Source organism: Cebus imitator, unplaced genomic scaffold (genome assembly GCF_001604975.1).
Source record: "Cebus imitator isolate Cc_AM_T3 unplaced genomic scaffold, Cebus_imitator-1.0 Scaffold4, whole genome shotgun sequence".
Classification (NCBI taxonomy): Eukaryota; Metazoa; Chordata; class Mammalia; order Primates; family Cebidae; genus Cebus; species Cebus imitator.
Window position 1 is genome coordinate 8,895,152 of NW_016107319.1, and position 23,144 is coordinate 8,918,295.

General features: G+C 38.8%; 1 protein-coding gene across 7 annotated transcripts in view; it reads left to right on the forward strand.

The window, feature by feature from the left end:
* GAB1 (GRB2 associated binding protein 1) overlaps window positions 1–23,144 on the forward strand; it is a 132,372-nt gene that overhangs the window by 37,825 nt on the left and 71,403 nt on the right. For 3 of the 7 annotated variants that reach the window (XM_037740494.1, XM_017534488.2, XM_017534497.2), the window contains exon 1: window positions 8,027–8,119. The exons of the other annotated variants lie outside the window; for them this stretch is intronic. The gene's annotated coding sequence lies outside the window, so the exon portion shown is untranslated. Of the gene's footprint in view, window positions 1–8,026; window positions 8,120–23,144 lie in introns of those variants that run through there. 7 annotated transcript variants of the gene reach the window in all.

Here is a 23,144-nt window from a genome sequence, read left to right on the forward strand (position 1 = left end):
AGAGAGAGAGAGATAGAGAGAGAGACAGAGAGATTTGTCTTTCTAACCTTGCAGGGAGTGACTCTTCTTTTTCATTCAGTCTTAGTTATGTGTCCAAAGCATTAGTATGTGTTTTTGGTAAGACTACAGTGGGTTTTTTTTCAGATGTCTCCTTATTTATGAGTTGGAATGAAGACAGGGAGAGTGTTGACCTCATTATTACTGGAGATGTTTTTGTTTTCCAGGGAGTTTGGTGTCCTATTTTATAGGATTTTCTAGATTACATGTATAACATCTTGACTCCACTCAAATGCCCAAGAACTCATACATTTGCTGGCAGCATTACTCTCAAGGGGAGTTGCTGAAACCTTTTCTTGCTTAGTACAAAAGTGTCCATGGATCAGAATGTGATTGAACGCGTCAAACCTATGAAGTCAGGTGACTTGTTACTGAAGGTTTGTATTGGCTGCAGGTACCAGAAATGCCCCTATGCCGATTGGAGAATCAGGATATTAGTCAAAGGAAAGGAAAACCTGTTCAACAATTTTTCTTGCTTTTCATGTGCTGCAGAGAAAAGGCTAAATCCCATCTGGTGTACACTATTGTGGGAATCTTATACTTTAGATTCATAAACACAGTATGTTCAGATTTTCTAGATTTGGCATTTGCTTGAGTATGTTCGGTGTGTATTTTATACTGAGTGTCAAATTTCTTTCCTTTTAACGATAGCTGACTTTTAGTTGACTAAAAAAGTAGCAGTCATAGTCAGGTTTACTATCTGTGGTTATCACAGGGTTCTCATGGGTATCATTGTCCGACCAAAGTTGCTTCTGAAGTGCTGCCATAGCAGTCATGGTTCTCATGAGCACTCGTCCTAGTTTTTACCGTTGTCCTGGAAAAATTACTTTCACGAGTATCTGGGTTTGAAGGAATAATTGTATGGCTCCTATGGATATGTCCCAGAATATTCTAGAAAGCAAGTGGTTCCCATTGTGTAATTATTGCTCTGACATCTGGGCCTTCCTTACTCACCTTTGCTACAAAAAGAATCCAGAATGACTTGTAAGGCTGGTAAACCCAATGATTCTTGGAATACTGTTCCAAGAATTCCAAGTGCTCCTCCTAGAATACTTGTTGGAACACTTCAGGTACTCTTCTTGGAATACTGTTCGGAATGTTCTCAGAGTCTCACTCTGTAGCCCAAGGTAGAGTGCAGCGGTGAGATATTGGTTCACTGCAACCTCTGCCCCCTGGGCTCAAGGGATTCTTGTGCCTCAGCCTCCCGAGTAGCTGGGACTACAGGCATGCACCACCACGCCCAGCTATTTTTTTCTATTTTACTAGAGACGGGGTTTCACCATGTTGCCCAGAGTAAAATGCCTGAGCTTAAGTGATCTGCCCACCTCGGCCTTCCAAAATGCTGAGATTACAGACGTGAGCCACACTGTACATGGCCTGAAAACACATTTTCTTAATATTACTAAATTTTTCTAGCTGAACTTATCTATTTTAAAACTTGCCAATGAAAGCTGCTTAGTAGTATCTGCTAATTAAATGCAGTTTTTATACCTAACGGACCTTTTAAAGAATGTGTGGGCCTTTGGAAGCCCCTTTGCTTCTTGCTGTATCTGAGCGCTTGCCATCTGGTGGTAAGAGACCATTCCATCTCCTTCACTAAGTTGGTAGCACCTGGGTGACAGGGATAGTTGCTGACTTACCTTGCTTCCAAACATTGATCATGCAGTAGGTGTGACTGAGAAAGAGGGAGATAAGGGAAGAAAGGGGACTTTGAATAAGCCCCGTTGCTTTCTGCTTCTTTTTTAGGAGTTGAAATCTCTTCAACTACCTGTTTAGGAAGATGAAAGAAAATCTTTTAGGAAATGGCCTCCGCAGTTTTCCGAAAATGACAAACCATTTAGTTTCCTAAGCTTGTTACTCTACAGTGGGACTTCTTAACCTCTGTACTGTTAATATTGTAGTCTGGATGATTTTTTGTTGTGTGGCCTGCCCTGTGCATTGTAGGGTATTTAGTTAGCAGCAGCATCCTTAGTCTCTGCCCACTAGATGCCAGTAGTGCACCCCATCCCCAGCTATGACAACAAAAATGTCTCCAGGCATTGCCAAATGTAACCTGGAGGCAAAAGAGTCACACCCTAATTGGGAACTGCATTGGAGCACCTGTCTGGGACAAATGCAGACCAGAGAAACTAGCAAGTAACAGAAATTTGGCTTTGAAAGGAAACTTAGAAATCATCTGGCAGTTTGTATCCTGGAGAACTCCTCACCCCACCCCAGCGCCAACACCCTTCCCTACCCCTCCCCACCTCGCCTTTATACCTATGTTTTATACTTGCCAAACTATAACCTAAGGGAAGGAGTGAATATAAAAAAGAAAAAATGCAAGCATATGAGGTGATACTGTTTTGAGCCTGTAGGATTATTTGTTTTACATTTGCGTATAGATCATAACATGTGTCTACTTTCAAGTTATTCAAAATAAAAAACCATAAGCTTATAGAAATTGGTAAGGGAGAAGAACACAGAAAAACTAATGTGTAGCACCACTAAAAAAGAATTTAAGGTATGTTGAACATTTTTCAGAGTAAAGAGAACTCACTGGAATGTGGCTGCATTGCTGGTACAGCCCTGTGGTGCTATCAGGGCTTTAAATGAGGTTATTTTAAGTGCATGCATCAAAAAAGAGATAGAGAAGAGTATTTAAAGTAACAATAATTTGCCTTTTTCAAAAAATGACTTGCTTTTTAAACCTGAAAAATAACAATCAAGATAATGGAGAAATAGTTGAGATATTAATATTTCTTCTATAGGTGCCCTTAGCATTTTGTGTCTTACTGAGAATTCTCACACAAGAGTAAGAACACCAAATTAAATATTAGCTATTTCTGGTTATTTTAAGATTCATCTCAATAACCAGGAGAATTTGGTTCTCACACTTTGTACCTTTTGATTGTAAACAACTTTAAACAGGTTTACATTGTACTTCATCAAAAATTGTAGAGAATCTACAGATGGAGACGCGTTGGGATTGAAATTAGGCAATTCTGAGTTTCTCATGCATGTAACCTGCTTTTATTTTGATCCCTATCATTCTTAGTCAGTCTTTTCAAGTGTTCTGCTGGAAGGACTGTTGTGAGTGAGGGCACAGGAGACAGGAGAAAATAGCAGGATCCCGAGCCACCAGGCCTCACAATACCTGCTCTTTGAGGTAGAGTAAAAGCTAACTGATGAATTTTTTACAGAACTTTTGGTTGGTAGCATAGTATTTAGATTTAGTCTGGTGTCTTTTTTTTTTTTTCCTTGTTGTTTTGTTTGCTTTCGTTTAAGCTCAATACAGTCACATCTGAATTTACACAACAAAAATGTTTGTGGGAAGTTGTGGATGAATCCATTTTTAATAAGCCAAGTAATATAAAAAGCAACAGGAGAACTTGTTAATTGAATTTATCCTAATGTTCTGGTCACCTGTTTCTTTTAATAGACATAGTGGTTGCAACAATGCTTTGATTTGTTCCTTTTTGAAAACTGGCTTTTGTTGGGGGGAGGGTTTGTTTTTGCTTCATGTATCTTAAACTTGACACCTCGATTCTCATTGAAAAACTTTCAACCATGTATGGTTGGTGATTTGTTGAAAAATTGTAACTGAAAACCCACCACTCTGCTTTTAATATTTGAAATCCCTTGGTAGGGAGACATTTTTGTCAGAACAGATCTTTTGGGGGACCTCAGGAAGTTAATTATTCTGGCAAGATGTTCTTTTTGAACTCTTTTGGTTCATCATAATATTATGTTAATTTATCTAAACAGTGGATTCTGAGTTGAATAACTGTAGTCCTGGCAGATATGAGGATGTCAGATGTCTTGGCAGAGTTTGGGGACAGAGGGGGGACCTTTCCCTCTTCTTTATGTAATCCACCATCATAATGTGGGAGTTTTATGAAATTTCTTGTTATTCTGAAATACTTAGCTTTTTATACCATATGTGCTGCTCAGTGAAAACAGGCTCTGTGTATGTCTGTATATGTTTAAATGAAATGGAAAAGAAAAGTGAAATCCAAGAAATTTCTGAAGTTTGCAGTGGTGATTATTTTTAGCCACATTCATGTCTTTTAAACAAGCCTTTTTAAGTCAGTTGATTGGAACTTGGAATGGAATGTCCCATAGAAATGATAGTATAGTATATGTGGTGGCAAAGTTTCCAGATTAGCCCTCAAAGATTATTTAACCCATCATATACTCACACGCTTTACCATACAAGGGTCAATGATATATAGCATATAAAAACACTGTTTAGTGTTACTCAACCTACAGCAACTTTGAATACTAGGAATGAAATAAAATTTTTAAATGGCAAAAATGAGTAAGGATATATTTTGTTTCTCCTTTGCTTTTGAGGAAAAGTAGCTTTAAAGAGACTTGGTGGTGTGGTGGAAGAACTCCCAGCAGACCTGAAGATGTGCTATGTAACAGTTTGGGCATCTTGGACAAATAAATCATCCTCGCAAGCCTCAGTTTCTTTTAATGTCATGGGGATAGTTGTTGGGTGGATTAGAGCAGAATTTATGTGAGGGTGATTTGCAGACTGTAAAGTTCTATGCAAATATACAATATATTTCCTGGTTCTTTTCTTAATTATGAAAATCCTGTGTCCTGGCCTTTCTTTTTCTTGATACTCATACATTAGTAACAAAACTCTTTATGCTTAACAACAATTACTAAGGTCCTATTTCGCTCACAAATAATATAAATGCATGTTGTTTCGACTCACATGGATGATAGAAACATTTGCTTTTTGAGACAGCCTATTGGAACTTCCAAAATGTCTCTCTCTCATTTTTCGTCTCTAAATCTTTCTTGTTTTTTCCTTGTCTGAGTATCCCTTTCTTAACCACCTTCTCAAGTTTCAGGTTATACAACAGGGCTCGTACTGCAAGCCCTGGCCTCTCTGACCTTGTGCCTCTGGCCTGGGACCAGCTCCACACTGCCAGACCCTGCAGCTGACCCTTTGGATTTCCCAGTAGTCTGAGCAGCATTCATTTGCCCAAGGTCTTACTAGAGACCAAACAGAGGCAGCCTCTCCGGAGAGACCATGGCCTCCCAATAGTATTTTTGATGTCACTGGCCTAGGCGTAGGCCCTAATGCCAGGAGTAAAACTGGAAGTGATAGGGGCCAAAGCCCCCAAACCCGAAGAGCTTTTCTGGTAGAAATTGTGTTAGGAAAAAATGGGGGACTTAGTGGCCTTTGCAGACCAAAGCTTCCCCATTCCCTGCCTCATTCATTGGGGTGGGGGAGTTATGCGTATAACTCAGCAAACAAAGAGGCAAGTTGAAAAGGGCTTATTAAAGTATTAATGTTTATGTCAAATGTATATAATTCAAGAAACAGGCAGAGCAATAATATTTAATGTTAGAAGAGGACTTAGAGATGCAAAAAGTACAGTTTATTCATTCTGGAGCAGAAAAGTCTTAAGCTGGCTAGGTTAACTCATTTGTAAGTGTCTCCTGCCTTCTAATCCTGAGTTCTTAAGGATATCCCTAAGATGATACATCTGGGTTTTGCCATGCTCTGTTCTCTGTGAACGGTTAGCACCGATTTTGCATAGCTATGTGCTGAGACCCTCAGATCTAACAGTCTGCAAAGGCTAGAAATGAATTAGGAGGTAGCCTACTATACCAGCCACCTCTGATTCCCTTCTCCCACCACAGAGAGCATTAGACTGACTAGTTGATCAATTGATTGAGACAGGGTCTTGCTCTGTCACCTAGGCTAGACTGCATTGGCGTGATCTCTGCTCATTGCAGCCTGGACCTCCTGGGCTTAAGGGATCCTCCTAGCTCACCCTCCTGAGTAGCTGGGACTACATGTGCACACCACAATGCCCAGCTGATTTTTTGTATGTTTTGTAGAAACAGGATTTTGCCATGTTGTCCAGACTGGTCTTGAACTCCTGGGCTCAAGCTATCCTCCTGCTTTGGCTCTCAAAGTACTGGTATTACAGATGTGAGCCACTGAGCCTGGCCAGTAATATGTATTAAGCAAGGTAATTTGTAGGAGCTTGGAGACAACCTGCAATATGACACAGTTTCTGCTCTTTTGCGGCTTATAATACAGCATTATATCATCAGAGGGGTTTCATTCTGGACCATACCTCGAATTAGGCATTAGCATACTATATGCTAATTTTGTTTCTTCCATTGACTTCCTAACATGGACCCTGGTTAAGTCTAAGAGATCATTTAAATGTTGGGCCTCAGTTTTTTAAATCCATAAACTGAGAATATTGAATCTTGAAACCCTCTTACCTATACATTCTGTGTACAAAAGTCTCATGGTACTATTTTTAATTTTACTTATCAGATTTTGAATCTCTAGTACTCTTTATTTCAAGATATTCTTAGCCAAGCTATAAAATCAAATTAAGTTATATGCTGATATGACAGGCAACTTAGCAATTCATATAACCACAGGCTACAGAGAGTCTGGACATATATAATGGTTCATTTCTTCAATTGTAAGGGAGAACTACATCCCAAGCTTATGTAAAATAATTTGGATCATTATATATTCCTATAGTTCTGCCTAACATAAAATATAACTGCTTTCAAAATTCAAAGACTTAGAAAGTAAAGGATTATTTATTATAAAAGAACTTTGGACCCTACAAAGGAATTTAACCACAGTTTTCTTTTCTTTGTTAATGGAATCTCACTGTGTTGCCCAGGCTGGTTTTGAACTCCTGGCCTCAAGTGATCCTCCTAGCTTTGCCTCCCAAAGTGCTGTGGTTACAGGTGTGGGCCACCACTCCTAGCCCACAGAATTCTTTTCAATAGTGAGTTCCTCTAGTGCATTGAAAATATAATATGATTTGCAGATGTTTAGTTTATGTACACCGGAAAGAAATAGTTAACGTATCTTAACAGTTCATGGTTCTCTGCAGCAGTGCCGAGTGTATGCCAGATATGCTATGTGTTAACTAATTGTGGGGATTTTCTATGGCTTGAGAGTTTTTTTGCTGTTGTATTGGAATTTTACTGACTTATCTTTCCTCCCTCTCCATGTTCTTCCCAGTAGTTCAAATAGCATTCATATCTAAAATGATTAGTAAAATATGGGAGATGATTTCTGGCTCTTGGAGAAGTCACCCATTTAGGGGATGAACCTGTGACTGAGGAGGAAGGACACTTTCTGTAGTGGAAGGAAAATGAGCCACATACAAACAGATTTAGTTCAGATGCCAGCACTACCTCTCCCTTGCATTAAGCAAGTTACTGAAAGCTTCAGAATCTGGTTTTCATCTGTAATATAGGAATAATGATGATAATGCTGATATCACCAGGGAATTGCTTTTTCTGAAAGGGCTAGCACACAGTAGATACTCAATGCAAGTTATCTTTTGCCTTTCCCTTCAAATTCAGGGAACATATGGCAACAACAAGACTGTAGCCCTGGGAGTTGCTGTGTCTCCAGCCACTTGGGTGTTAGGCAGACAGGGTGTGAGCACTAGAAAGATTCAGTGTGGCATCACCGGGTGTACCCTTGGCCTCTGTAGCCCAAGAGGCTGTGTTCAGGTCTACTGACTCTGTGCTCTTGAAATGTCTCCTACTTTTAGGTCAGTTTCGTTACCTTTAAACTGAGACTAATGGCATTTACCTAATGGGTTGTTGGAGATCATATACCTTAATTTATATACAGTGCCTAGAATAGTCCCTGGGAGGTGGTGTTTTGCTCCAATCTATTACAGGGAGGATCATTTTGTTGTTAGAGTTCAGTGAAGGTCGTTTTTTAAAATCGTGTGGAATGATGATAGGGATTATAAAGACAACTGATATCTCCACTTGAAGAAGTTCTTGTTTCTGAACAGTACTTGGCCAGTTTCTTTAAGAGGAGATGGCTTTGCTCTTAGAAATCTGCCCCGGAGTCTTCCATCTCTTCCATTTTCCCTGCACATCCACTCTGTATGGCTTTTGTTATTAATGTGGAGCAGTTGAAGTCACTGACTTGGGTGCAGTCCAGGCAGGCATTACTGAGGTCATATATTGCTTTCCTAGACTCCAGTCATGAACAGGCTGTTGGAAATCAGAGGTACAGAGAAGCTGCCTTTTTAGGCCGCTCACATGAAAGGTGTGTTTGCTTTCTTCATCATGTTTATACTAATAGATCAGAATCTTATTCAGTATCTTGGTAGCATTTTTTTTCTTTTACTCTACAACCTTTGTGCTGCTGGGCTATTTTGCTTATTCTTTGTTAGACTAATGCTGTTTCGTTATGCATTTTCTTCATTGTTATTTCATTGTTGAAACATCTCTTCCTCTGTTAACTAAATATTTAAGGCAGGTAGAATTCCTCAGTGAAGCTATATATTTCTTTAGACATTATAGATATATTCTAAAACATTTAGAGATTATTCAGTCTATTTTTTTTTCCTCTGAAAATGAAATAATACTGTGGAGAAAGTATTCATTGAAATAGCAAGTGAAAATATGCTTCCCTCAGGAATAGTGTAAAAAGAGCATGCTTTTATTTTCTACTTTGCTTTTGTATTTGGGGCTTAGGAAACTATGCTTTTGTTATTTTGGAAAAGCAGTGGAATTTTATCAGACATTTTCCTGAAACTCCCTATCTTCTCTTTTTCCTGAAATACTACCTTCAAAGTCCTGTTTTGCTCTGTTAGTAGGTTCCATAATTCAAAAAGTAAAAGAAGAGCGTGGTTAGTTTAGGTTATTTTGTTGATCTCTTGGCTTTAAAGAAAGAAGAGACTATTTGTCAGAGAAAGATATAGTCTGAGAAAAACACTTGGAGGATCATATGACCAATAGTATGAAACTTGGGACAGTGATTTGTTAGCTTGAGCAGTTAAGATTTTTTTTTTTCAATGTCTGCAAGTAAATGTGTGGCCTTAGACCCTGTTATGCCTTGTGATGGGTGACAGTGCAAAGGAAAGTAACATTCTGCAAATTTAAGCTTTATTCTGACTCTGTTCCTTAATCCTGAGGATTTTTATGGTTTTTGTAACTGCCATTGTGAAACAGAAACTGACTGCTAGTTGACTTTAGCTATTGCTTAATTGTGGCATGCATGTACTTCTTTTTAATTTAACAGTTATTTTCTGCTGTTTTCTCAATTTAAAAGTAGTAATTATGAATAAGACTTCCTAGAAATATTCTTCTTCCATAATGATATGTCACAGATGTTTGAGTGCTACACACACTCTCCTCTCCATTTTTAAGCCAATTTAGTGGAGATAAAATCTGGGTAATAGCTGTGTATTGTAATGAGTCTGGGCCCTCTCCCCAGAGGATCTGTATTTTAATATGTTATGGGACCCCTCTGATCTTTCTGAAACGACCACTGTCAGATCATTGAGACTTAATATGCAGTTGAAAGTGTGTGTTTCTGAGATTTCTGTATGTGATTTGGACACAGAATAGCTTGTGCTGTTTCCAAAACCACATTCTTTATCCTCTTATAGAACCCAGTGAAATGAGGAAGTTGTGCCTTAAATGTCATGATGTTCTTTACACGTAGTTCTTTAAAAAAAAGTATACTTTTATAATTTATTATAGAAAATTTTGAAAATTCTGAGAAGCATAAGTAAGAAAATAAAAATTACTTGTAACTCTATTACTGAGAGAAAAACTGCTGTTAAAATGTTGAGGTATATACTTCCAGACTGTTTTTTTCTATACATATTTATATAGATATGTATAGTTATTCTTTTGTAAGAATGACTATAAACTGTTTTGAAACCTGATTTTTTAATGTAACAATATATATGAGCACATTTCCCACATCCCAAAATATTTTTGAAAAATATTTCTTTTAAATGTCCACATAGTTTTATACCCATTATAATTTGGCTCTGGAAAAAGTTCAAGATATGCCAAATAGGCCAGGCAAAATGGCTGATATCTGTAATTTTGACACTTTCGGGGGCCGAGGTAGGAGGACCACTTGAGGCCAGGAGTTCGAGACCAGCTTGGTCAACCTAGAAAGACCCTATTTCCATAAAAAAGTAAAGAAACTACCTGGGCATGGTGGTGCACTCCTGTAGTCCTAGGTACTTAGGAGGCTGAGGTAGAAGGATTGCTTGAGTGCAGGAGTTTGAAGCTGCAGTGAGCTATGACAGCACCACTGTAGTCCAGCCTGGGTGACAGAGCAAGATCCTGTCTCTCCCCCACAAAAAAAGATGTGTGAAATTAAAAGTTCACTTTGGTGATAAGATCTTCCTTCCAAATTGTGGAAATAATTGGCTTAAAGGGAAATGGAGAACATGCTAACTTTGTGCTTTATTCAAGATAGACTTTTTTATTCTTTGCTGCATTTCTGTCACAAAACATTTTCTTCAACTGCATAATCCTTGGTATAGCAATAACATTATAATTAATTTTTAATTAGCTTTTCATGAAGTTTTCAAAATATCAACTTTTATCCCACTAAAAAAAAAGTGAAATAGTTTTGAAACATTTCTTTTCTTTACGTTTGAATTAAGGTTAAAATTATTTGCAGCTGAATTTTGGGTTCATCTGCCATGGTCAGTTGGTGCTATTGGCTGTGCTATAATGTTGGGGTGAACTTGACTTTCCTTAAGTCTCCAGGCTGTACAGGACAGGAAAGGCCATGGTTCTCAGGGAAATGGATCCAGATGGTCCTCATGATAGATGCCAAGCTTCCAACAGAGACAAATGCTACACCTGACAGACTAGGGGCAACAGCACATGTTAGGGGGATTGCTCACCCTTTCCTGTAGAGGAAAAAGCTCTTCCCTTCTGGTGTATTTTGCAGCTAGTTTTTTCAGGCTCTGTTCAGTCTCGTGTAGCAAGTATCCAGGCAGTTAACTTCTAATGGGTAGTGAAGGAGGAGGTGACGGCGGTAGCTGGGGCTGAGTTGGCAGCCAGTGGGGTTGTCTGATGAAATCTCCATTTTGGCATCCTTGAAGTCTTTCAAAGGAATTTGGCTAAGTTACTTAACCTTGTGAAATTTTGGTTTACTTGGCTTTTAAAGGGGAGTAGTAATTAAACCAATGGGAGCCATTAGTCAGTGGATCTTAGTTGCCGTTTACAGTTTAAAAATTGAAACCTGCAGTCACAGAGCCATTGACTAGTAATAACACAGTGGCTTGTCCTTGACCCAAGGGAGTTGACTTGGGGAAAAGAACATGTTTGAGGGTCCTGTGTCCTGAGTTTATATATCAGCATAGCTACTTAGGAGCTGTATCACTTTGGGCATACTTCTTAACCTCTCTGAATCTCCTCTGTAAAAATAATCCTATTTCTTTAAACATAAGTGAGAGCTTATTTTATATAAGTGTGGCACAGTTATTAGTTCCTCATTAGATATGAATTAGTACTTGTGAAAATGATAGATTAGTGCCAAGTCATCTGGTCTCACTGTGTGGGCTTATGATTGAGCGCTGGGTTTCTGTAGCCTTGCAACAGTGTTTTCTTTTCTAAATTAATTACAACCTCACATACTGAGCCAAAGTCGAATATGCAAAGCTTTACAAAAAGATGCCCCAAATACAGTGACTTCAACAAGTTAAGCAGTCTTTGGTGCTTTCCTTTACTCAGAAGAGTTCAAGTAATCCATACTGATTCAGGACTAGCATGGTACCTCAATAGACAAATTCCTTCCTCTTGTTTCTCTGCCATCTTGAGAGAGTCACCCTCATCTTCGTAGTCAAAGATGGCTCACCATGATCTCATTTCAGCCCAAGGAAAAGGAGATGATCTACAAGTTGTAGATCATTTTCATTTACCTCCTATTGGCCAGAACATGACCACAGCGAGCTTCAAGGGAGGCTGGGAAATGTAATTATTAGCCAGCAGACACCCTACTAGAGCTTCTGTTACTATAGAACAAGGTCAGCAAACAGTGGTCTGAGTGCCAAGTCAGCCAGCCACAAATTATTTACGAAGTAACTATAGTTTGTAAATAAAAGTGTATTGGCTGTTTATGGTAGCTCATGCCTGTAATCCCAGCACTTTGGGAGGTCAAGACAGGAGGATAGCTTGAGCCTAGGAGTTCAAGACGAGCCCGGGCAACATGGTCAAACCCTGTCTATACAAAAAATTTTTTTAAAAAATTAGCCAGGCGTGGCTGTGAGCACCTGTAGTCCCAGCTACTTGGGAGACTGAGGTGGGAGGATCAGTTTAGCCCAGGAGGTCAAGACTGCAGCTCACTCCCTTGCGTCAGTGAGCCATGATCACGCCACTGCACTCCAACCTGGGCAACAGAGTGATAAATAAATAAATGTGTATTGGAACACAGATGTGCCCATTTGTTTATAAATTATCTGTTTTCACATGACAGTGGGAGAGAGTATCCAAAATGCATGGGACCAGAAGTATTTACGATTTCAGATATTTTTTGGATTTTGGAATATTTGTGTATACAAAATGAGATATCTTGGGGATGAGAATGAAGTCTAATGTGAAATTTATGTTTCATGTATACCATATGCATAACCTGAAGCCATTTTATGTAAATAATATTTTATTTTTGAGACAGAGTCTTATTCTGTCACCCAAGCAGGAGTGGCAGTGGTGTGATCATGGTTCACTGCAACTTTGACCTGTTGGGCTCAAGTGGTCCTCCCACTTCAGCCTCTCCAGTAGCTGGGACTAAAGGCATGTGCCACCATGCCCAGCTAATTTTTTAAAATTTTCTGTGGGGATGAGACCTTGCTATGTTGCTCAGGCTAGTTTCAAACTTCTGAGCTCAAGCAATCTATCCACCTCAGCTTCCCAAAATGCTAGGTTTACAGGCATGAGCCACTGTGCCCGGCCCAATTTTATACAATATTTTAAATAGTTTTGTGTGTGAAACAAATTTTGATTGTGTTTTGACTGCAGTCACATAAGGTCAGGTATGTGAATTCTCACTTGTAGTGTTATGTCAGTGTCCCCAAAAGTTCCAGATTTTGGAAGATTTTGGATTTTGTGATTAGTGATACTTAGCATGTAGTTGCTACAGAGACCATATGGCCTGCAAACCTTAAGTATTTATCTTGCCCTTTACAGAAGATTTTTTTGTTGACATCTACTGTAGACAATGGGGAAATGAATATGAGAGGAGCAACTGGTAGTCTCTGCCACAGTAAAGGGCATGGTAAGAAGGGCGAACCACTGCCTTGGAAATGTAGAGTTAGAACTCTGTACTTAGGCATACTAGTGGCCCTTGGGCCTGTGAGTTGGTATGCAAGCAATTATTGAAGAAGGAATGTTCAGGGACAGATTTGAAGAGACAGGCATGAAGTAGCTGGGTGGAGGTGAAGGGAAGAAGGCACAGAAGCTTGCTTACTGACGTGAGCTTCCATCTTTAAAGTGGAGTATCCTAACTCCTGGAATTTTCCCTCTTCTTGCAGCCCACTGCTCTGTCTTGTGTTCGATTCTTGCTTATCAGCAGTGCCACTCCTGTAGGTCAGACTCTCCCTTCCCATTGAGTTCTCACTGGTCTCCCTCCCTGGGGGCTCACCCTCCTCCACAGTCACCTCCTCTAAGTGTGGCTCTGACATTAGGCTTGTCTAAAGAACTTCCAAGGAGTGACCATTACCTACTCATTAAAGCCAAGCCCCTAAGGTCCTCCCACTCCTTGGTCCTGATCTTTGTCTTATCCTGTCTTCCTTCACAATCTTGCTCATGCTTTAGATTCCAGCCTTACAGAAACACTTTGTGCCCTAGCTGTACTTTATCACCTCCGTGTATTTGCTGCTGTCTCCTTGCTTCACTCTGTCCAAAGGCTTTGGAGATTTGGGACTATGGCTTGTTACATGGTAGCACATTCTTGGCTGGGCAGAAGGGGTTTCTGACTTCATTTTGGTACCTCTCAACATCTGTATTTCCCTCTCCAGCCCCTACCCCCTACCATTACAACCTAAGGATAAGCATACCCTTTTTGAATGCTCCCTTTTTAAATTATACAAAGCACTATATATAACTCTTGAGCCATTTTCTGCTTTTGGTATGGGATTATAGTAATTCCGTATATATTTCTAATCTTTTTGCTGAGGGAATCTGAAGCCAGGTCCAGATCTGACTGATCAGTTTCATCTAGTAGGTGCGTAGTAGCTCTTTTGTTGATCAGTGTTGCAGTGATGCTGTCTACAAACAGTGCTACCTACAGTTTAGTGTGAGTCATTAAAAATGTAACTTGACACCTGGAGGAATTTAAGTGCAAATGCAAATAGAGTTCTCATAATTGTGTTGAAAACGAGTGCCACGTTAGGTCTTAAAAACACCAAGTTTTAGATAGGTTTTAGAAAAAAAAAACACACACACACACAAAAAAAACCAAAACTATTTGTTTTCTTCAGACCTGAAGCAGTATTTAAATACATTCATATTTAGAAGTTTTAAACAGTTCCCTGAAAGCCAAGGCTGAGCCAGAAATCAGAGGTTTTATGAAGCATAAGGAGGAACATGTGGGCAGAACCCCCTGTGAGTGCAAAACATGGGCCACCTGCAGGAAAACTGCCCAGTCCACTCTGCAGAGAAGGATTGGAGCATTTTCTACACCAGCCTGCCAGGGGACACACCTGACTGCACAAAGATCCATCTAAACCATTCACATTATACTCATAGAAGGTGGTGTTTTCACAGCTTCATCTTTCCACAGTTGGTAATCAAATGTAAGAGGAGCTTTTATTTTTATAGGAATGATTTAGCTTATGGAGTACCAATCTAATCCTTTTTTTTCTCTGTCTTTTTAATCAAGCATAGAATGAGGAGACCAATATATATATAATCAAATACTTGATTATGCTGACAAACAATTTATGTCATTCACTCATCTCCTATTAATTAAAACCTAGTGAAACTGGCAGCAATACTGGGAAGCAGATGGATGAGCATGAATTTCAAATGTGTATTTAGAATATCTGAAAGGATTGGTAGGAAAGATATTAAGTAGGCAATGTGGTAGGGGGCTGAACCTGTGAGTTCAACAGCAGGTGCTTGTAGCATAAAATATAGTCATGCTTCCAGCCCTGACTGACCTAGGGATGTCTGAGAGATGAGGAGAGAAAGTACAGGGGTCTCTTTTCTTGTGGTTTATGCATTTTGAAGTTACTAAAGCATCAGACAATTTGTTCTGGACTTTTTGCTCAAGTTTAAGTTAGGACAAAAACTGTGACCATTGTGTGAAGAATACTGCTTCACCTCCCTCTCCTAACTCTACTTTTATTTACTATTCCGTAGCCAGTGTCTGGCAGCGTACTTGTCAGACAGTAAGTGCTCAGTATATATTTGTCGAATGCATAAATAAGTGGATTCTGCACTTAATTATAAGAGCTTTTTGGAAGATGAAAAGATTCTTAAGCAAAATGATTTTTTAGAGAGGTAAAGGCAAAAGAAGCTTATCTTCTAGTCCCCGTCCTCCCTTGGCTCTGCCAGCCCCCTTCAATACGTGTCTTTCTGGCACCTCTCCTGGATTTAGCTTTAAAAGTTTGGGAGGACTGAAGGTGTGTGTCCTCATACTACTGAAAGGAAAACCCTAGTGTTGCATAACAGTGTTTCATGGGCTCTTTCATAATAAACATAATATTAGACACAGGGTATGTTCATTTTGAATTAATAATTTAATATTTCACAGTGCTGCATTGAGGTACAGATCTAGGCCATGTGTGCAACATAATAGAATTCTAGAAGTAGAGTAAAAAGTTTCTTCTACAAAGCTGTTCCTCACTGGCCTGCTGTCTGATTTCTTTCAGAGTTTTGGAGTTGAACACAAATGTAGGTGTTCAGCAAATAGTAAGAGTAAGGGTGTTTGTGGACAAACCAAATATAATTTATGTTCCTTAATTTTGAGCTCATAATATTTCTGCTCTGGGTATATGAGATACCACAGAAGAAAAATCTCAATTAGTGAGATAATTTGTAAAGTAATAAGTAGGTTTTGTTTTTTTAGGAAGCACACTAGTGTAGTGGTTAGGTTTATGACTTTGCATCATAGAGACCCGCAGTTGATTATTTTACCAACTTCACTACTGTTTTCTCTCAACCCTCCAAATCTTTGTTTCTTCACCTGGAAACTGGGAATAGTAACATTACATTCCTTAGAGACTCATTAATAAGATAATTCATGTAAAACACCCAAAACCGTGCTACATAATAGTGCTTATACAATTATGATTAAGCTATGCTGTTGGGCCAAAGAGCCCCCAAAATACAGTGAATTAAAGGGCATACAGCTTTTTTATATTGCTCATATAAAAGGGTGAACATTCCAGGCTTGCAAAGCAGATTTCTTCCATCTTGTTGCTCCACGCTTTCTACATCTCAGGTTCATCTACATAGTCAAAGATAGGTCGTAGGTGTGTCTATGTCCCAGCTTGAGAGGACAGGAAGGAGTGTGGAGGCAGCATGCCCAATGTCTTTATGCTCAGACCTAGCAAAGGCACACATCCTTGCCATGTATTTTTCACTGGGGAGAATTAAGTCACATGACCATATCTGGCTGCCAGAGAGGCTAAGTAGTGTAATTTCAACCTGGAAGACCATGTGCACAGTACAATTCATTCATTGTGGAAGAATAGAAGAACAGATTTGGGTGAGCGGGTAATGGTCTGCTCCAGGGTGCTTAATAAATGCAACCATTATTTATTTATTAAAAAATAACATTTCAAGTATGGGTCTGAATGTCTTTGTTCTAGGGGAAGAGGAATTGAAAAACATAACAATCTGTGCCACATAGCACATATTTCTCATAAGTGTTACTTTGTTTTGGAAGGGAGCCCTTCAAGTATTGAACTTCAAATCAAGGTAAACCTTGAGTGAGAAAAGAAAGAGTGGATAAAAAGCAGTAGAAGGGATGGGAATGTGTTAAAAGGAATTATGCTAATTAGCTATATGCTCTTCTTTCCTCTCAGCCAGCCACTCTGGGTGACGAGAAAGGCTTGCTAAAGTTAAATAATTTTAACCCCTTATCTGACCTGGCAAGGACAAAGTACAGTGCTTCAGAAGAAACTTTTTCTGCGAGACAAGCAAGGTAGTTATTTCAAAGCACAGAAAAAAACAACAGAGAAGAGGGGTCAATTGCACAGGGAAAACATTCATCTTGACTTTTCTTTTTAAGAGATAAACTTTGTCCTCCGTAAAGAATATCTCAATAGATATTCATTGAGATTATCTCTGATTTGTTACTGTTGCCGAAGAGAAAACAAAGGTAAAATACACGAGTTTCTGTATTCAGAAGAAAGTACTTCAGGTAAAAATTAACCAGTAAGTAAGCAACTTTTCTCAACAGAAGAAATGCCCAGACTCTTAAGGACCCAGCCAAGTTGTGAGTTAGAGATCTAGTGCTATAATGGATATTTAAAAATATGTATATAAATTACATCCTTACGTTACTTTATTTTTGTGTTTTTAGCAATTGCCAAAAACAATTATGAGAAATGAAATGATGTTCTGAGCTGCCACATGGTATTTTTAAAATCTGCAATTTTATTCTTGACAAGTAACATACGCTACATGCTTTTGTGTGCAAGTAATGCTCAGATGTTTGATAATGGAGTGAGTCTAAGAAGGCATCGTTTTTTTTTTTCATAAGTAGTTCATTGCCTAACTACTGAAAATAGCTGCAGTTGTTTTAAACAGATGGTCCCAAGTTAATAGGGAAGAAAGTAGCAGTCGGTCTATTTCCCCAGTTTTTATTTTTATCTCACAAACAATGGTAAAAATAATTAACAGTATATAATTTGAACCAAATTCTATCAAAATGCTTCTAAGAGAGAGAGGATTTATAAATTGAAGAGTTTGATATGGTAGAGTTGAAGCCAATATAAATTGCTTAAATTTCAGCTTTCTGGTGGCATTTATCAAAATGACTGCTACCTTGTTAAAATAGAGCTTTTGATTTTTTTTTTTTTTTTTTTTTTTTTGAGACAGAGTTTCATTCTTGTTACCCAGGCTGGAGTGCAATGGCGCGATCTCGGCTCACTGCAACCTCCGCCTCCTGGGTTCAGGCAATTCTCCTGCCTCAGCCTCCTGAGTAGCTGGGATTACAGGCACGCACCACCATGCCCAGCTAATGTTTTGTATTTTTAGTAGAGACGGGGTTTCACCGTGTTGACCAGGATGGTCTCGATCTCTTGACCTCGTGATCCACCCGCCTCGGCCTCCCAAAGTGCTGGGATTACAGGCTTGAGCCAAGAGCTTTTGATTTTTAAAAGACAATTAAATTGTGATAAGATGTATGGAACCTACCCAAACTTACTTCAAAAGTTTTGAAGTCTTTAAAGGGTGGTAAGTGGTGATGACATGTTAAGAGTAGGACCTTGCCATGTGACCAGAAAGAATATGGGCTGATGACATTAATATTCTTCTGATTTCTGAATTCCTCAGGAGTACTAAGTTAATAGTTAATAACCTACTCTTTAGTTTCTGACATTGAAGATAGTGAATATATTGATAATACAAAAACGAATTTGTATTTATAAGGGACTTTGAAGAAGAATGCATTTCTGACTACATCTGTATACTAATACACATGCTGTTACTATAGATCGGTTTGAGCAGATGACAATAGTAGTACTATTGTATATAGATATCCATCTACAAAGAAGATGAATATCTGGTTTTTTACTTCTGAAATACTAGGTTGTTAAAGCTTACTGAGATTTTTATGTTCCATTAATGATAGCTGCCCCTTTTTCATGTCTATGGGCTATATTTCCATGTATGTCCACAAACTACTTAAAATTCTTTGATTTTGATTTTTGCATTTTCTTTACCTCTACTGTTTCAGTGGCTACACATAACTGATTACTCTTGGGCATTTGTGGGCTCTGGGCTGTAAACCTATTTACATGGGATCTTTCCATTTTGCTTCTGTCTGAATTTGTCTACATGAAAGACACCGGACTGGCTCATATGAAATGATAAAACCATAGACTAGAGGTAACAAACTATGGCCTGTGGGCCTGATACTGTTTAAGAAGGTTCTTTACATTTACAAAGGGTTGTTTGAAAAAAAAGAAAGAAGGCCGGGCGCGGTGGCTCACGCCTGTAATCCCAGCACTTTGGGAGGCTGAGGCGGGTGGATCATGAGGTCAAGAGATCGAGACCAACCTGGTCAAAATGGTGAAACCCCGTCTCTACTAAAAAAAAATACAAAAAATTAGCTGGGCATGGTGGTGTGTGCCTGTAATCCCAGCTACTCAGAAGGCTGAGGCAGGAGAATTGCCTGAACCCAGGAGGCGGAGGTTGCGGTGAGCCGAGATCGCGCCATTGCACTCCAGCCTGGGTAACAAGAGCGAAACTCTGTCTCAAAAAAAAAAAGAAGAATATGAGGCAGAAACCATGTGTAGCCTACAAAGCCTAAAATATTTATGATCTGACCCTTTGCAAAGAAGTTTGCTGTCCCGTCATAGACAAATAGTACAGTGTTAAGTGGTTAAGGGCATAGGCTCGGGTAAGGCCAGACTACTAGGTTCAGATCCTGTCTTTACTATTTGCAGTATGACCTTGGTCAAGTTACTTAATCTCTTTGTGACTTGTTTTGTCATCTATAAATGGTAATAAATTATAGCCTACCTCATAGGGCTGCGATGAGGATTACGTTAATGTATAAAGTGCATAGAACAATGGTAGTTAATGAGTATTCAATAAATGTTAATAATTGTTATTTCGTCAGAAAAAATCTTGAAAGATCATCTAAACTAGTTTTTGCTTTCCAGTGGTGAATGTCCAAATTATTAAAGACCATTTTTCTGATTTCTGTATCAAGAATGGAGAGTCATTTTCTTTTTAATGGTGCCTGCTTTACCAAAAAAAAAAAAAAAAAAAAGACACACCCATAGTCAAATGTAAGAAGTGCTTGAAAACATAAAAGAGTTTAACCACAGCTGCTTTTTAAGTTAGGAAAAGGGCAATCAAAGCTTTTTAAATTAAATGAGCACAAACATTTGTTTATATACTTAGGACAAGCATAAGAAGAAATAAAGTGGAAACAAAAGATGTAGAAGATGTTGGAAGGGGAAACAGGAATAAGAAAGGTAGTCAGCAAAAGAGGAGAAAGATTCAGATCAAAAGGGAAGCTGGAGGTTTTTCAAGGAAGTTCAGTGTTGGCATCCCTCCTTCCCTTGGGAACCCACCTCCGTTAATCTGTGTGTCCAATTTAAATGCTTCCATTTGAAGAAAAGTCTGACTTCGTTTGTTTATTTCCTATTGCAGAAACATCAGGTAATATTAACTGAATACACATTATATGTAACGTGTGTTCCCTCAGAAAACTGATCACATGTATACAAAAGCATCATATTTTATATATTTATTTTTAGGTCAGGCAGTTCTGTCCCGCTTAGCCACTTGTTTTAATGATCATCATTGTCATCGTCAGACATTTGTTGGGTTCCTAAATACCTCTCATCATGTTTAATACTTCTTTATTCTGCTTGTTCTTTTAGGTTGGGAAAGGACAAACTTAATTATTTACAAAATGTAGAAAATGTTTTAAAAACAGGAAAAAATTTAATGAAGCGTAGCTCATTCTCTCTTTCTTCTTCTTTTGTACTCGGGTTGTTTATTCTGTTGATGGATATTGGACTGGAGTGATGAGTGTTCTAAGATGGGTATTTGATGATGTCAGGGGACTCAAGTAATGGCTTTGCATGAAGATTACACAGTGAAGCCGCACATTGATTACCTCATCTTATTAGCTGATGGAGATGTTTGAGAGGACGAGATTGCAGGGCTTTCAAGCCTGTACAGCTCCCGGGATCTGATCCTAAGAGCTTGATAATTGTCATTGCCCATAGGGACTGTGTTAAGAATAGCGGTGGCTTAGTCTACTAAAACACATCTTATGAGAGTGTTATAACAGTTCCCCATGTCTTTTGAATTGTTCAGATAAGATTAGGACTTTCAGATCAACTTGAGTTTTAATTTTTAGCCTTTATAGAATTCTAAAACTCTGTTTTTGTCTTCCTCCACTAAAATTTAAGTTTGCTGAAGTAGGCAGAGTTTTGTTTCTTGAACTACTATCCCTCCAGTGGCTAGAACCGTGGAACATGTAGGTGCTCAGTAAATATTTTTGAATTAGTAAATAAATGAACAGGTTAAATATAATCATTATTTTTAAATGAATTATCCTTTCCGGAGACATACAGGTTGCCAGTTGATGGCATTTTCGATTTCTTTTTGTAAAACGAATATTTTAAATTTTGAATGAATTCTGTTTAACAAATATACAGGTGAGTACATAAAAGGGACCCTGAACATGAAATCCGTGTTTTCACGGATTAGTGTTTTTGCAGCTTAAATGATGAACGATAGAATCATTAGATGAAAATAACTGGAAGTTAAAGACCTTCAGTTGTAACTCTCCCTAAAATGTTTGTGAGAGCTTGTAAAATGTTGTTCCCTTTATTCTATTATAAAAGGGCATTATAGTAATACTAATTTTTGAAACCGTGTTCTTTTAAATATAGGTGAATTATAGAACTCTGTTATTGCCCATTGTACTGTGCTCCCTCTTTTAAAGCATGCCCTCTGTATACACTTTCTAAGGACTTGGGTGTAACAAAATGAGGAGTAAGTCAAGAAAGAAAAAGGCACAGCTTGTTGAGATTGACGGACCCCCATCTCCCTCCGGGAGAGCAGCGTAGGAAATTGCATGATGAGATCTGTGTGCCAGGCTTGTCAGCATCCATTCCTTTTGAAGGAGATGGGCACGTGGATGAGATGGGGAGGAATCCAGCAGAGTGGACCCAGGAAAGGATGGGGACAATAGTAAGTGTAATGGGAAGCTTGGGGAAAGTTGAAGATGTGATAAAGGTAGTTGGTGAGGTGAAGAAAGGAGAATCCACAAAAACTTGGCCCTGGGAGCATTTTCCAACAAATGGCATGGCGTAGTAACACTGACACTGGACAAGGAGAGAAGCAAATGTAATCCTAGCCTTACTTGGGACCATAAGGAAAGATTTCATCTATGGTCACTATAGTGTAAATGCTGTTTATTGGTTTTAAACTCTTGAACTCAACCTTTGGGGTGAAGGACAATAGAAAGTTGAGCTGGTTCCAGAACAGACTTAAATGTTATGAATCTTGAAAATGTAAATTATATAGATACAGCAGATGGAAATTAGACAGTAGAAGAACATGAGGAAAGATGGAAGGAAAGAATGAAAACTGACTATTCCAAGAAGCTAGAAGATGCAATCTAAGACCAATGAAATAAACAGCAGCTCAGTTGTGTAGCTTAAAGTCATTTTAGTTCAGGGACTGGAATTTGTGGTGCCACTACATGGGGAGAAAGGAAGAAAGTGAGCTGTTACGACGGGACTTCAATAGATAATATCTAAAAGAGATAAGTCATATATAAGCATATTATTTGGAAATATGGAGTTTCTTTCAGTGTCCTGATAAACTGAATTCAGCCCAAGTGGTTCAAATGCAGACCTTAATGAAGGGGCTACTTATGATGTTATGGGCTGGTTTACATTCTTAGGGTTGAGGGGCAGAGGAAGAAATAATAAATACTAATTTTAAAAACTGTGCACAGGCCCACTGAGCACTGGGACAGGGGAAGAGTGGCCACCCGGGGATGCAGTGGTCAGGGATGTAAGGAGCCACTGCTGGAAGCACAGGAATAAATGCTCCCACCTCTGCCAAAACAACAGGGAAAGGCGGAGAGTGAGTAGGGGCGAGGTAAAGCAGGGAGGAGGTAAACCGAGAATAACCAGCAGGGAGGGTAGGTAGAACTTGGGGTGGGGTTATTGTGTTGCCTGATGAACTCTTCTGTACAGTTTGATAATGTCTTGCCAGGGACATGGAATATTTTCACGTAAATGTTTGCATTTAGCACCATTTCATCTAATGTGCTGGGAGCTTGGTGAACCAGTAGTGACTTAAACAAGATCTCTGCCCTCAAGTTGCTTATAGTCTGATTGGAAAGACAAGATGCTACTGAAACCAGTAAAAAAAAAAGAAAAGAAAAAAAAGAAAAGAAAAAGGCACATTGTGATTAATGCTGTAAGTTTAATTTCAGAGCATACAAAAAGGTTAGTCCTGCTTATATAAACTTAATTCTTCAATAATGATACTGCAGTAATTTTTACAATATAATTAATTATTTGGGAGTGGGAACAGTTCTGAGTAGCCCATGTTGCTCTATTTAACTGTAAATACACCGCATGCTACAAGTCAGATGT